Raw genomic sequence first — 12,553 nt, 5'->3', positions numbered from 1 at the left:
GCTGCTTCCTTCCCTGGCCTGTAGTACATGAGGAGAGCCTGGTCCATCGGGGTTGCGGAGCTCTCGGAACACGAAGCCGTCAGGGGGGGTCGCACCCATCCGTGTAAGCGTCCCAGTCCATCTCGTTCCCCGCAGACCGGTTGTCCGATGCAAACCACGTTTCCGACGTAGTCATCCTGGTCCTCCTGAAAAATAAATCCTGAAAGAGAAAGTAAAAGCGAGCACTGAGAAGTGCTCAGCTCTGACAAAAGCTCTTTCGAAATTGTACTAATAAGTACAGCTGCCTTACTTGCACTTAGAAAGCACAGATCACCTGGCGAGGAGAGGGAGAGCAGAGCGAGAGGCACGTACGCCCTCCCACTTCCGCAGTCAAGCTCGTCCTCTGATTGCAGGTGAGCATTAATTGGTTTATATATGCTCCATTAGGGTTCGGGAGTGATCAACATATTTCTCTACTAACGTTCCGGTGGTTCGTGTACCCTTCGCGAGGGTTCCTATTCTTTCAGGACTGCTCTGTAGCGTTCGAAATTCCTCTAAAGCAGGCATAGTTACTTGTACGTTGGGGGGTGCCGCCATATTCAATATAGCAAAACAATGTGCCGCGAACGAAAGAAGTTGGAGAAGCCCTATATTAGACTGAATGTCTCGGTTGATACACACAAATTTCCTATGAAACGCCTTCACATTCAAGGAATTTGACCCTTGAAAACAGGCATTCATTGATGGATATTGTCGAATGTACCACCATCGTGTATCATAATGAAATAAAAAGAGAGGACTCTACCATCCTTTACTACTAGGCTAAACTGAACCGGATGTTTGAGCTAAAGTAATCAAAAGTGGATAAAATCTTGTTTGAAGCACTTGAAGCAAAATTCAACTTGTATCCGTAAAGCTATATATATTCAGGGAATGCACATGTGCGACTACAATCGCGGCATTTTCCTCTCAATTAAGGGTTATGAACATATTGTTGGTCCGTATTGAACTGAAATAACATATAAATAATGCACAGTAGAGTGTCAGTTTACTTTGTGTTCATTCTTATTGCCATAACACCCGTTACGGTATGTATCACCAGGACCTACTGAATTCCGTGAGACTATAAATTTTAACAACACAGAGCACCTTATTTGTACTATTGTTCTAGAATTCTTAGGATGTATAATGTACTTGTATTAATTATTACTCACCTACATCACCGCAATATTTCATTTTCATTTGCAACATTTCAACCACACTTCATATTGTAAAATTATATTTTTCATAAGACTCTTACTGTTAGAAAACATGTTTTAGGATTTCGCATTTATTTTGTGTATGTTTTAATATGGCTGACGATGACCCCGAGTAGGGTTGAAACTAGAGTAGTTCCATGCAATATAAATACTGTAAATACAACTTAGTATTGAATAGGTGGAAAACTGTACTGTGCATTATTTATATGTTATTTTCCTGTCAATCAATAAATGCATTGGAGTCTGAGACATGTTAGTCGGTCTTCACTCTTGACCAAACAGCTGATGTAATTGGCCCGAGATTTTCTCTGTTTTAAATATTCGTTGCGCCATTGTTTGTTATTTACCTTTTTGGTAAGAGGTTCAGTGTGCCATTGAGGTGTCAACAAATAGCTATTTTTTGTCAACTGATATCAGAAATTGGCTCATGATAGCGTTTTTTTGTTTATATCTGAATTTGCAAGGGTGAGTATGGGGAAATCCTCCTTTAGAATTCCGTTACATTGTATTTTCTTTTTATTCGATTACAACCTATTTGTATTGTATTTTATTCATTTGCAGCATATTTCCCATTATATTAGTTGTAAATATAGGCAGTTCAGGTATATTGTTCAGAAGTGAATTTGTAAGGGAAAAGGTGGAAGATTTGCGGAAAAGATTTTCAATTAAGCGGAGAAATTGTAGCCATTATAGGATAATATAGTGAATCTGACGTCACGAGTCGGTAGGAATGTTTGTTAGTGGATTTAATATTCTCTGTCTCTTAATTATTGTCGAAGTAGGCAGAGGTTCGTGTTGAACTGTGTGATTAGTAATTGCGTGCGTTCCGTGTGATGTACAGTAGTGATGAGCGATACCGTGATTTGTGAGTCACAGCGTGATTTGATATCGTGATTTTCTGATATCAGTGATTTTTAGTCGTGACGTGATCACAATCACCGCATCGTCCGTGCTGCTTGTTACTTGTAGCTTGTGATCAAGAGAATGCCATGTTATTGTGACTAGGCTATCTCTGTGTAAACATTTATAAGAAAATCAGCCACCTAATGTTTTGCATTTAATAAACAGCCTACATTTTGGTTGCATTACAGATACGGTCGTTGCCAATTTACTTCTAGGCGTACAAACGTAATCTTTTATTATTTACATTCGTTTTTAGTAGACATGCCGAAGTTCAACCAATATGTCAAGGAAAAAATAGGATCAACATTGGTAACAGTCGTGTTTTATACTGTAACCGATTATTTGGTATGTGCTAGGAAATGAAATTCTACACATTTATCTGGCACAAGTGAAAAATATAATGATGAACGACTATTCTCAGCCACCTAATGTAAGGTTAACGATACCAGTGCACCTTTCCCTAGATACCAGTACCGGCAGTAATTTAGAAAAATGTATGGTATGGAAAGGCGTTGACTCAGCTGCGTGAGGGCAATTTGGGAAGCTACAACGAGGAGCGGTCTCAGAGGCACAGCAATACACTTGAGGGATGTGACGTGCTGACCACATGGCTATCTAATATCTGCAAGCCTAGAGCTGTGCAGCAGCTGTAAATGAAAACCAAGACCTTTTCGAGGCCTGGAGTGTTCTTGTTCTTAATTAACTTTAGAGTAATAGTGTTTAAATGAAATAATTCAAAATTACAAATTTTATTCATTAGCTATTCCTTATCTTAGTCTAATTTTCATCACATTATTGTGTTTTAGATTTCACAAGAGCATGCTGATAGTGCTAGTCACAAAGCAAAATCAACCATGGAAAGTAACATTGGACAGACTCTGCTCACACAAAGTATACCTCCCACAATCCACAGTAGTTTCTATGCTCATATGTTTAGAGCGCTAGTTGCTGAAAATATCCCCTGGAATTCTGTGCATAGTCATGTTTTCAGAGATTGTTTACAGAAATACACCAACAAGACATACTTTCAACATCTACATTAAAGAAAAACTACTTAGATATAGGAGGTAATTTTGCCAGTCACAGAGGATATTTGGAAGTCCTTACCAGCAACTCTGTGGGCAGGTACATTGCTAATCTTATAGTAGGAAAACTGGAACCCAATTGGCATTTATTGCTCTCCTTTGTTCTAAGCAGCTTCAGAAAATAGAGCAAAGCATTGTGTACATTATCAACAAGGGGTTCCAGTTGTTGTATCCTGGGAGTGTTGATGATTATAAAGACCTTCTCCTTGTCTTCAATGCTGCTTCCTACATGATTGCTACTCTACCTCTCGTTAAAACTTTCTACCCTTCTTTAATGTTCATGTTACTTGCATGGCCCATGCCTTGCACAGACTCACAGAAATAGTTAGGGCCAAGTTGCCTGCAGTAAATAATCTGATTTCAACAACGAAGAGAGTGTTCTGTAAGCTTCCATCAAGAATAGCCATCTTCTGAGAGAAATTCCCCTCTATTCTGTTCCACCACAGCCAATCATCAGCCGTTGGGGTTCCTCAATGGAAGCTGCCCTGTATTATATCAAACGTCTGTGATAGACAATATGCCTTTAACAGACAACTCTGCATGTGTGTCGTATGCCATTTCAGTCAGCTTGCCTCCTAATTCTGAGCTCCAGTGAGAATATGCCCCCGGGCATTCCAAAATACAGGAGAAATACATGTTTGTTACTATTCTAGGAGAGTCCCGTGTACCACAATTTTTTTGAACGCGCGCTTAAAAATAATACCACACTGCGAGTCAACTGACAATTTCCTGAAACTGATATTGCAAGCGATGCCGAGGATTATAAGTGTTTCAGTTGTTAATATATTTGGGAGGAATGTGCTCAATTCCTACAAATACATTATATACTGAACGATATGTTGACGTCCTTAAAAAATGAAATCAACAAATGTCCATACTGTTGGTAATCATGGCGATGCTGCTTCCTTGACCGCATCGCTTCGCGTGGATACCGTTGCAGCAGCACATGTCGTGATATCACGACTGATCACAACATCGATCACAGTCACAGTTTAGGTAGCAACATTCTAGTTCGGTATATGGAGTTAAGAGGGTGTACGGTGATCACTTGAAGTGAAATCTTGAAATCACGGCTGATCACAGTGATAGCGTAGAAAGTAACAGTCGTTACTCGTGATATATTGATATCAGTGAAAAAATCACAGTTCGTGAAATATCGCCCATCACTAATGTACAGTAAGTGTACGCACTTCAGAAAGATGTTCCTTTTGCGTGTGTAGATCACTATTTCCTGAGAAGTTAATTCATATTATTGTTTGATATGATTGCAACGATATCTTTAAAGAGTGTTTTAATTTAAAGAAAATATTGACTATGGTACCGGTACATTTTACTTTCACTAGGCCGTCTCGTAGTAGAACTTTTGAAATTCAGTTTCAGTTAGTACTTACAGAGCTGTTGAATAATTCATTTTTCATTAAACAACAAATGCAATGGCCTTCTTCAGCTTTATACTCTCTTATAATGTCAATATATAGATGCAAATAGACTATCTGCAAAAGGTCAAATTGTTGACAGATATGCGAGTTTACATTACATGACCTATAGTATTGTGAATTTTTATTAACTTTTTTCTCTGTGATGCAGTTATCTATCCACACTCTTGGTCTTGACATCCCGGCTTTGACTACTGGCAATGTTTGTTAGAGCAATGGTGTTCAAAGTGTAGTACGCGTACCACTAGGGGTGCGTGAATTCGTCTCAAGCAGTACACAAATTTATCGTAGTTCCTAACTTTTTGCTGAGCAGTTCAGAAAAGAGTTTGTTTTTATTTAGTTTTTTTGTCTACCACTACACAGAGTCCCCTTTCTGAACTATTAATTCTAAAATATGCATCAGGGGTACCTCTCTTAAGCTCTTCACAAACTACTAAATGTTAGGATGTGGAGACTTACATGACCCATCTCTATACAGGAATTTACGCATTCTTATGTCAACCCACTTGTTGCTCAGTTCGTGCTTGGGGTTTGACTTACCTGTACCCAAACCTATCTCGCAGTCAAGAATGTTCCTCAGTTTGAGCTGCAAAGAAACAAGCACACCTATCCCATTGACTGGGTATGTAAACATGCTTAGTTATGCTGCAATGCCCTCTTTTAAAAATGTTGTTTCAATTTTTCTTCAGTAGCAGAGTATACAGTACAATAGTAACACTGCAATAATAATAATACCAGTATATATATTGTTGCTGGGCAATGAAAACATCGCAATTCCAATCATGAGAAAACCACGTTTCTCCATCTGACTTGTGAAGGCTTGCTGCATTGCCTGAGAAGCGAACAAAAGGCTCCAATTATCGAATAATTGGGCTATCATTAAGCACTGAAAATGGCAGGAACAGTTCTTCAACCATAGCTCACTGCTCAGTTTTAAGCTGCTTCTGTAAGTTTATTATGAAAGAGTTACCGAGGTTTCCTTCACCTAGTGATGAGATATACACACACACACAATATAATATTGTTATTGTTGGGGAACTTACCTCTCATCCCGGTGTTGCTGGGGTGGGATTTTGAATTGAAAATCCCATGGTGTCAGGAAGGGAATGCAACCTTAAATCCCTAGCCTCAACTCTTTCATGCCTCAATGCGTGCAGAGACCCTGTGCAAGTGGGATAAGTTACGGAAGATGATGATGATTATAGTTAATATTATTTGGCATCTAACAACAATCATTTGTTATATCTGGGATAATCACAATATACTCGTTCTTCGAGAGTATGAAGGTAAAACAATTGGATTTGGGGGGTACGCCAACCAAAACGACTGTGTTAGAGGACCTACATTACTAGGTGCAGAGTATGGTGGCTATTCAGACCAAATACAAATCATATTGGATACTAAAGCCATCGTCAAAGGTATACAAACCTGTGTATATGATTAGTTTATACATTTTCATTACGAGCGTGATCCCAAAAATAAGGTCTCCTAATTTTTTATAAATACAGAACTCTGTTTGTGTTGCTGTTGGTCACAATATTGTGAAGAGTGTTTCCTGTGCTCGCATATAAACATGCGCATGCCACGCTGAGGCACTCAGTCTTGGCTTGGCAGCCGTTTAGAATGGAGCTCTCGTTGGATGTTACTGCAAAGTGCGCGCAGTTTTTGAACGCAAAATGTACTGAACCAATTGAAATCCATCGCCAATTAACGGAACTGTAAGGTAACAAGTATTATTCTTATTTTAATGTTCACTGTATGGCGAGTCGTGCAGGGATGTCAAAAACGTTCGTAAGTGGTATAGAGAGTTTGCAGCCGGTCAGACTGAAATTGATGACGAACAAAGGAGCAGGAGACTGTGAGTTTCCCTTGAGACAGTCGTGAAGGTTGAGCAAATCATGCATGAAAATCGGCAGATTCCCCTGGATGACCTCTGCACTTTGGTTTCTGAGGTTTTCCGAAGCGCTGCTCACAGAATTTTAACGGAAAAGTTGAAACACCGGGAGGTGTGTGCAAGACAGGTGCCATACACGCTGACTGAAGACTACATGCGGCAACGAGTTTATTCTTTCCACGCATTTCTTCAACGCTTTGCAGCCGAACAGTACAACTTTTTGAACTGAAGTGTTACGGGTGATGAAACCTGGGCGTTCCACTTTACACCTGAGACCAATCACACCAGCGGCAGCATCCCTCTTCACCAAAGCTGCGGTAATTCAAGCGAACACTGTCTGCCAGTAAAGTCATGACAACTGTGTTTTGGGGTCGAAAAGGGGTATTGTTGTTCGACTTTATGCCCACTGGGACCACAGTTAACGCTGACAGGTACTGTGAGACCCTGAAAAATTCAGGCGGGCAATTCAGAACAGGAGAAGAGGAATGTTGAGCAAGGGCTAAACTGTCTCCATGCCAATGATCGCCTGCACGTCGCCCGGAAAACCATTGCTCTCCTGCAACAGTTTCAGTGCAACATTATCACCCATCCACCCACCCTATAGTCCCGACTTGGCGCCCAGTGACTATGACTCATTCCCTAAGTTGAAAGAACATTTGGCTGGAAAGCGATTCATCACCGTTGATGAGGTTTACAACTTCCTGAACAGCATGGCGGCGAGCTAGTATGACATGGGCATACAAAAACTGTCACAGTGTCTACAAAAATGCATCGACCGAAATGGTGATTATGTAGAAAAATAGCTAAATGTACAAACTGTAAAATGATGTAAACCATTGTAGAAATAAACAGGTCTATGTATTTATTAAAAAATGGGATTACCTTCGTACATCATTTATCATTATCAGAAACTGAAGGGGACTGGAGACAGGTCACTGAGGAACCCCATTTTTAACCTCAGATTCCTTGGAAGCAACTCCAGAGTCCACATAACACATTTACATTGCTAGATACACATTGTATATACTGAACCCGAGTGACTTAGGCCCAAAGTCAATCATGATTTGATTTATGAAGGGAAATAGTAGTACATTTATTGAAATACAGAAGTGTAGTTGAAAATATTTCATCTGTGTAGTGTTGAAATATGAGCTAAGGAACGCGACAGACTGGAGCCTGACGGATTAGCTCGACACAACATCATTTAGCTACTTCACAGCAGGGGATCCCATTAGTTGGCGACCAGGAAAAATACAAGTCCACAAATAAGTCTTGGTCAGAAAGAGAAGGGGGTAGTTTGACACAAAGGAAGCTTGCAACATGAGTAGTGCGCTGGGATATTTTTGGCGGACGGAAATTTCCGTGACGTCATGGAAAAGTACAGTGGTTGCGAGGACATTCGCTAGCCTAGGTTATCGCAGGTGGAAACTTAAATCACGTGACCACTTGCAGGCCAATCACGAAAATTTAGATAGAGACTCAGGGATACCATCTTAAGAGATGATGGATGAGATATTCTCGTAACTTCAAAAGTAATCAGTAATAAATTATTCTGAGTACACGGAGCAATGTAATGAATTTATTAGATGTCACGCATGAAAAAATAATCAATAATTATTGGCAAATTAAATAAATTGAAGGCTGGATTTCTTGGAAACCAGACAGCTTGAATGTCATTGGCTGGACGAAAACCACGTTGTAAGGGACGATTCCAAAGGCGCGAAATGTGAGGAGCTAAATCCACCCGTGTCTCCTAAATCTATGATCGCCAGGAGTTCATATTTAATCCAGCAAATAAGCTAGAGGAGTGGATTAATTTGATATAAATTTTAACGTCCAATTCGGAGTACAAGTGACGATATTAAAAATCCACCCCCTCCCTCATGGGTATGACGTCAATGAATCCGCGAGGGAAAGCTTCATCCATATATACGGGCGCAAGGGATACTCGACACCACACTTGAAATGAATCTCTGGAGCTGAACCGTCGTTCGCAGCTGACTTCAAATCCGTCGGGCGTACAGTAACTCAACATTTAATGGCGCGAGCATCCGCCAGTACTTATAAAATGTGATCGCGCTCAAGCAACATGAACTGAAAGTAGTTAACTTAAGACAGTGTTTGCCAGTTATAAATATCATAGTGAAGTCAATTAATTGCATTGTAAGAGTGAGTAATGTAAATTGCACCGCAATAAGTACGTAAATAACATACTGTGTGACGAACAGTACTTTGAGGGAATAATAGCCTGTACTTTGGAATATCGAACTGCTATCATGAACACTTCAAGAGGGCCGTATGAAACAGGCGTATCGCGTCGGACAACATAAATCGCGACGGGCGTAAAATTCGACACACCGTCGTACGTGTCCATGTCCATTGTGCGGTAATTGGACGAAGCTTAAAACAGTGTAAAATATTAAATTTTTGGGTCTAGGGTATTAATTTGTTTTATAAAAGTAAAGTTTTCTGTGTTAACATTGTCAATGGTGAAGTATTGTGATAATTAAAGTATTAGTGTAAAAATGGTAATGTGCCAGGAAATCATTTGTGGAACTACGCCATCAAGAATGGAGGAGTAATACGGCGGAGAGGGGCCGAAAGGAGCCTCTCATCTGCCAAGCTGCAATGGATTACCAATAACTAAGATAAATACTAAAATGTAGATAATATTTGGGAAATGTTAGCGTGATTGGAAAAATGGGAATAATTTGATTAGACTTGGTTACCTTCTGTAACAAGATGAGTCGCTTAACGACCCCATCCTAAATTTGTAGCACGGACAGTATTAAATAATAACAATGTTTTCATCCTAAATTTGTAGCACGGACAGTATTAAATAATAACAATGTAAATAATCGGGTCTTTTTTTTATGTATTCAGTTTGTTGTAGATGTAAATTTTGTACATATAGGGTAGTACGTTAAGTCATGCATGCATTCATATTTTCTTTGTAGTCAAGAATAATTTTCTTTACATTTGATTTTGTTATCATAGTCAAATAGACCCGATATGTGCTTTTCTGTTTGTCATTTTAACGAGTTATGTAATGACATTGAAGGAAAGTCCAGCCTTGTCATACCAGTGGGGTTTTGTTGTTGATTAGTGTGTTCATATTTTCAAAGTGAAGTTGTTAAATTTGTGAGAAGCGATATTAATAATAATAATAATTCATGAGATATTGGAAATTTTAGTGAGCCGTGCGTAATAATAAAATTTAAGTGATCAGGTGTTGAGTTTGTCGGGAATCATTTAATGACGGGAGGTCGTTTTTTAATTCGGAATTAAAGTGTGTGGTAATTTAACTTGATAAATTAATAATATTGAAATTTAAGATCGGTGCAAATAATCCGTACATGCTAATGAACGTGTGGTTTAAATTACTGTCCAATATATTTTTTTACGAATAAATGTCGTGTCTTAAATTTGCAATTCAGTAGCCGGAACACGTACGACTAATGTTACGAAACCATGATTGTCAAATTTTGGTAAATATAATTTCAAAATGTTACGATTATTTGTGGAGAATGAATTAAGGCGTAGATCAAAATGAGATAGAAAAATGTTAAAAAGAATCTACAGTCAGATAATAAAAGGTCGTACGATGTCAGAAGTGAATAAATAAGTCAGTTGATAATTCTGTGAGAAATAAATGAATCAAGGAATATTGAGATAAAAAGGGATATAAATTCCGTACGAGAGACACTTAGGATATTGAAATGAGTGTAAAATGTACGGGCAGTGTCACAGAGAAATACTGAGTTACGTAGCGGGTAGAATTCGAACCCGTGACAGCATGTACGAAATAAATAGACTGCACCGCTATTCGTCGAGATACTACGGATCTAAGGATAATGAGAGTTCAGATTCCACATAAATGATCGGATATTGTAATCATTGTAATGACGAGTGATGACAATCATGATGCCGTGATAATAATAATAATAAATATTGCAGATAAAGGATTGGACCGCCTTAATTAATTGAGCGTTGATAAAGATGTTAAACGGGAATCTAAATGAGAATATGCAACCGATAATAATAGTAACAATGTTAGGACGATGTCAAATCGTCGCGGTCAGATTAATAATAATTGTCATAATAATAACAGTAATGATGTCGTTGGTTGATCAGTGAAATAATTGTAATCGCGAACGATATCCTAATGCATTTTGGGCGGAAGTGACCGGTTCAATAATAATGATAATATCTGGAGTCACCTATTCATTAATAATAATAATAATAACCATCAGAGGGATATACTAATAATAATAACAGTAATAACCATTTGTGTTTGCGTCCCGCATAATAATGACGATATTAATCAAACGTGACAGTGCCAGGAACCGTTGAGTATAATAATAATAATAATAATTTCAAGGATGATAATTTCATGGATAAATGAATATTCTGACGATAGTGAATTAATTAATTGGTGACAACATCCCTCTACTCGTATGTTTGAATAATAAGAATAATAAATATTATAGTCATTTGTTACCTCGTTATTGTACGGTTTCCGCACGGGACAGGTGACAGTAATACTTAGTGTGTTTGTTTACTTCGCTTGCGATGCGAGGGGAGGTCATCGGCACGGTATTTCCCACCGCTTCTCGTTATCTCATCTGTGGCAGTAGTCTACTGAGGCTACTTTGTAACATTTCAGATCATGTGTAAATAAAATATAAATGCTAATTCAGTGGTATGGCATCAGCTGGACATCGTAAGATAGGAACTGTCCGTGTAATCCATTTTTCGTAATTCACGAGAAACATTACCCAGTCCGAGTACCGGTCTCGGAAAAATGTATATAGCCGGGGTACGTCATCTTAGTTAAATCGAGAAGCCGACCGTAACATGGGTTATGCTCGGGCTCCCGATAGAAGGAAGCTATATCCTTGAACAACGGTTCGATTCAAATGGAATCGACCCATAAGTTATACTCCAGTTGTAATTTCTTCCAGAAGCAACCCAGCAACATATTGATACCACTTGCGGTATAGCAAGTGATTTATTTATGTAACATGTGTGGAAATTTAAATATCATTGCCAAATGTATCAAAGTTTCGTACGTCGGATGGCGTAATAAACTGCTCCTTCTGGCAATTATTTCAAAGGAAACCATTCTCATAATATTTTTATTGTAGTTAGATGATACCCTTTTTAAAGTTAACAGTCACTTCCTAGTCCTATCATTGAGTCCTTAAATTCAAGTTTACAATCGAGCTTTCCCCATTTTAATTTTAATTGCACCGTTCATTCCCGTGTTCTATTATGCCTCTATATTTATATATTCGTGGACTTAAAATAATGAACCGGCACCCCTGAGATAAATGCTAGTCTGGGACTCGGGAGGTGGACGGGTGCAATACTGTACAGTAATATGTTTGCTATAATAAAAGGGTAAAAATCTGGGATACACAAGAAGAAGATGAGGAACAATGTGAACAGCATATGTAAATGGAACTGATGGCTATTCTGTATTCTACAAATAATTTTAAAAAACTCTTTTTTTGCCTAGCATTAAAACTTAAAGAGTATAAAAATGAACCTACGACATATTACCATGGAACACCCACATTTTGCTGGCTGGAGTGAAGAAGGGCTTCGCCAATATTCACCACTTTGATTTATACAGTGGAAGTACTTTAAGAAATATAGATTTTATATAACTCTGAGAGTAGCACCATCGATCAATTGGAGCTCTGCAAGATCGACCTGGCCTTTGGATTTTATCGGAATACAGAAGAGTTAAGTTGTGTATATCATTATTGAATTAACTATTTTCTTTTGTCAAGTTACAAGTAGTTTGTGATGAGGATGAACCTTGATATATATATTTGTTGGACAAAACAAGAAATCTAAAGTTAGAGAAATTTCTCAACACATCAACCATCCTCAAAAGTCAAGACGTGTCTTCACTATAATTGCAAGCACTCATGGATGTAATTGACAGCTCATCCTCAGTTTCAACATGAATAAACATAACCTCAAGAC

General features: G+C 38.5%; 1 protein-coding gene across 3 annotated transcripts in view; it reads left to right on the top strand.

The window, feature by feature from the left end:
• LOC136877529 (zinc finger protein OZF) overlaps positions 1-12,553 on the top strand; it is a 76,333-nt gene that overhangs the window by 26,954 nt on the left and 36,826 nt on the right. Inside the window, exon 1 of one of the 3 annotated variants that reach the window (XM_067151645.2) lies at positions 1,570-1,703. The exons of 1 other annotated variant lie outside the window; for it this stretch is intronic. The gene's annotated coding sequence lies outside the window, so the exon portion shown is untranslated. Of the gene's footprint in view, positions 1-1,569; positions 1,704-5,147; positions 5,285-12,553 lie in introns of those variants that run through there. One more of the 3 variants, XM_068228537.1, reaches the window with a different exon arrangement.

Source organism: Anabrus simplex, chromosome 7 (genome assembly GCF_040414725.1).
Source record: "Anabrus simplex isolate iqAnaSimp1 chromosome 7, ASM4041472v1, whole genome shotgun sequence".
NCBI classification, from domain to species: Eukaryota; Metazoa; Arthropoda; class Insecta; order Orthoptera; family Tettigoniidae; genus Anabrus; species Anabrus simplex.
This window is presented reverse-complemented; position numbering and strand designations above follow the sequence as displayed.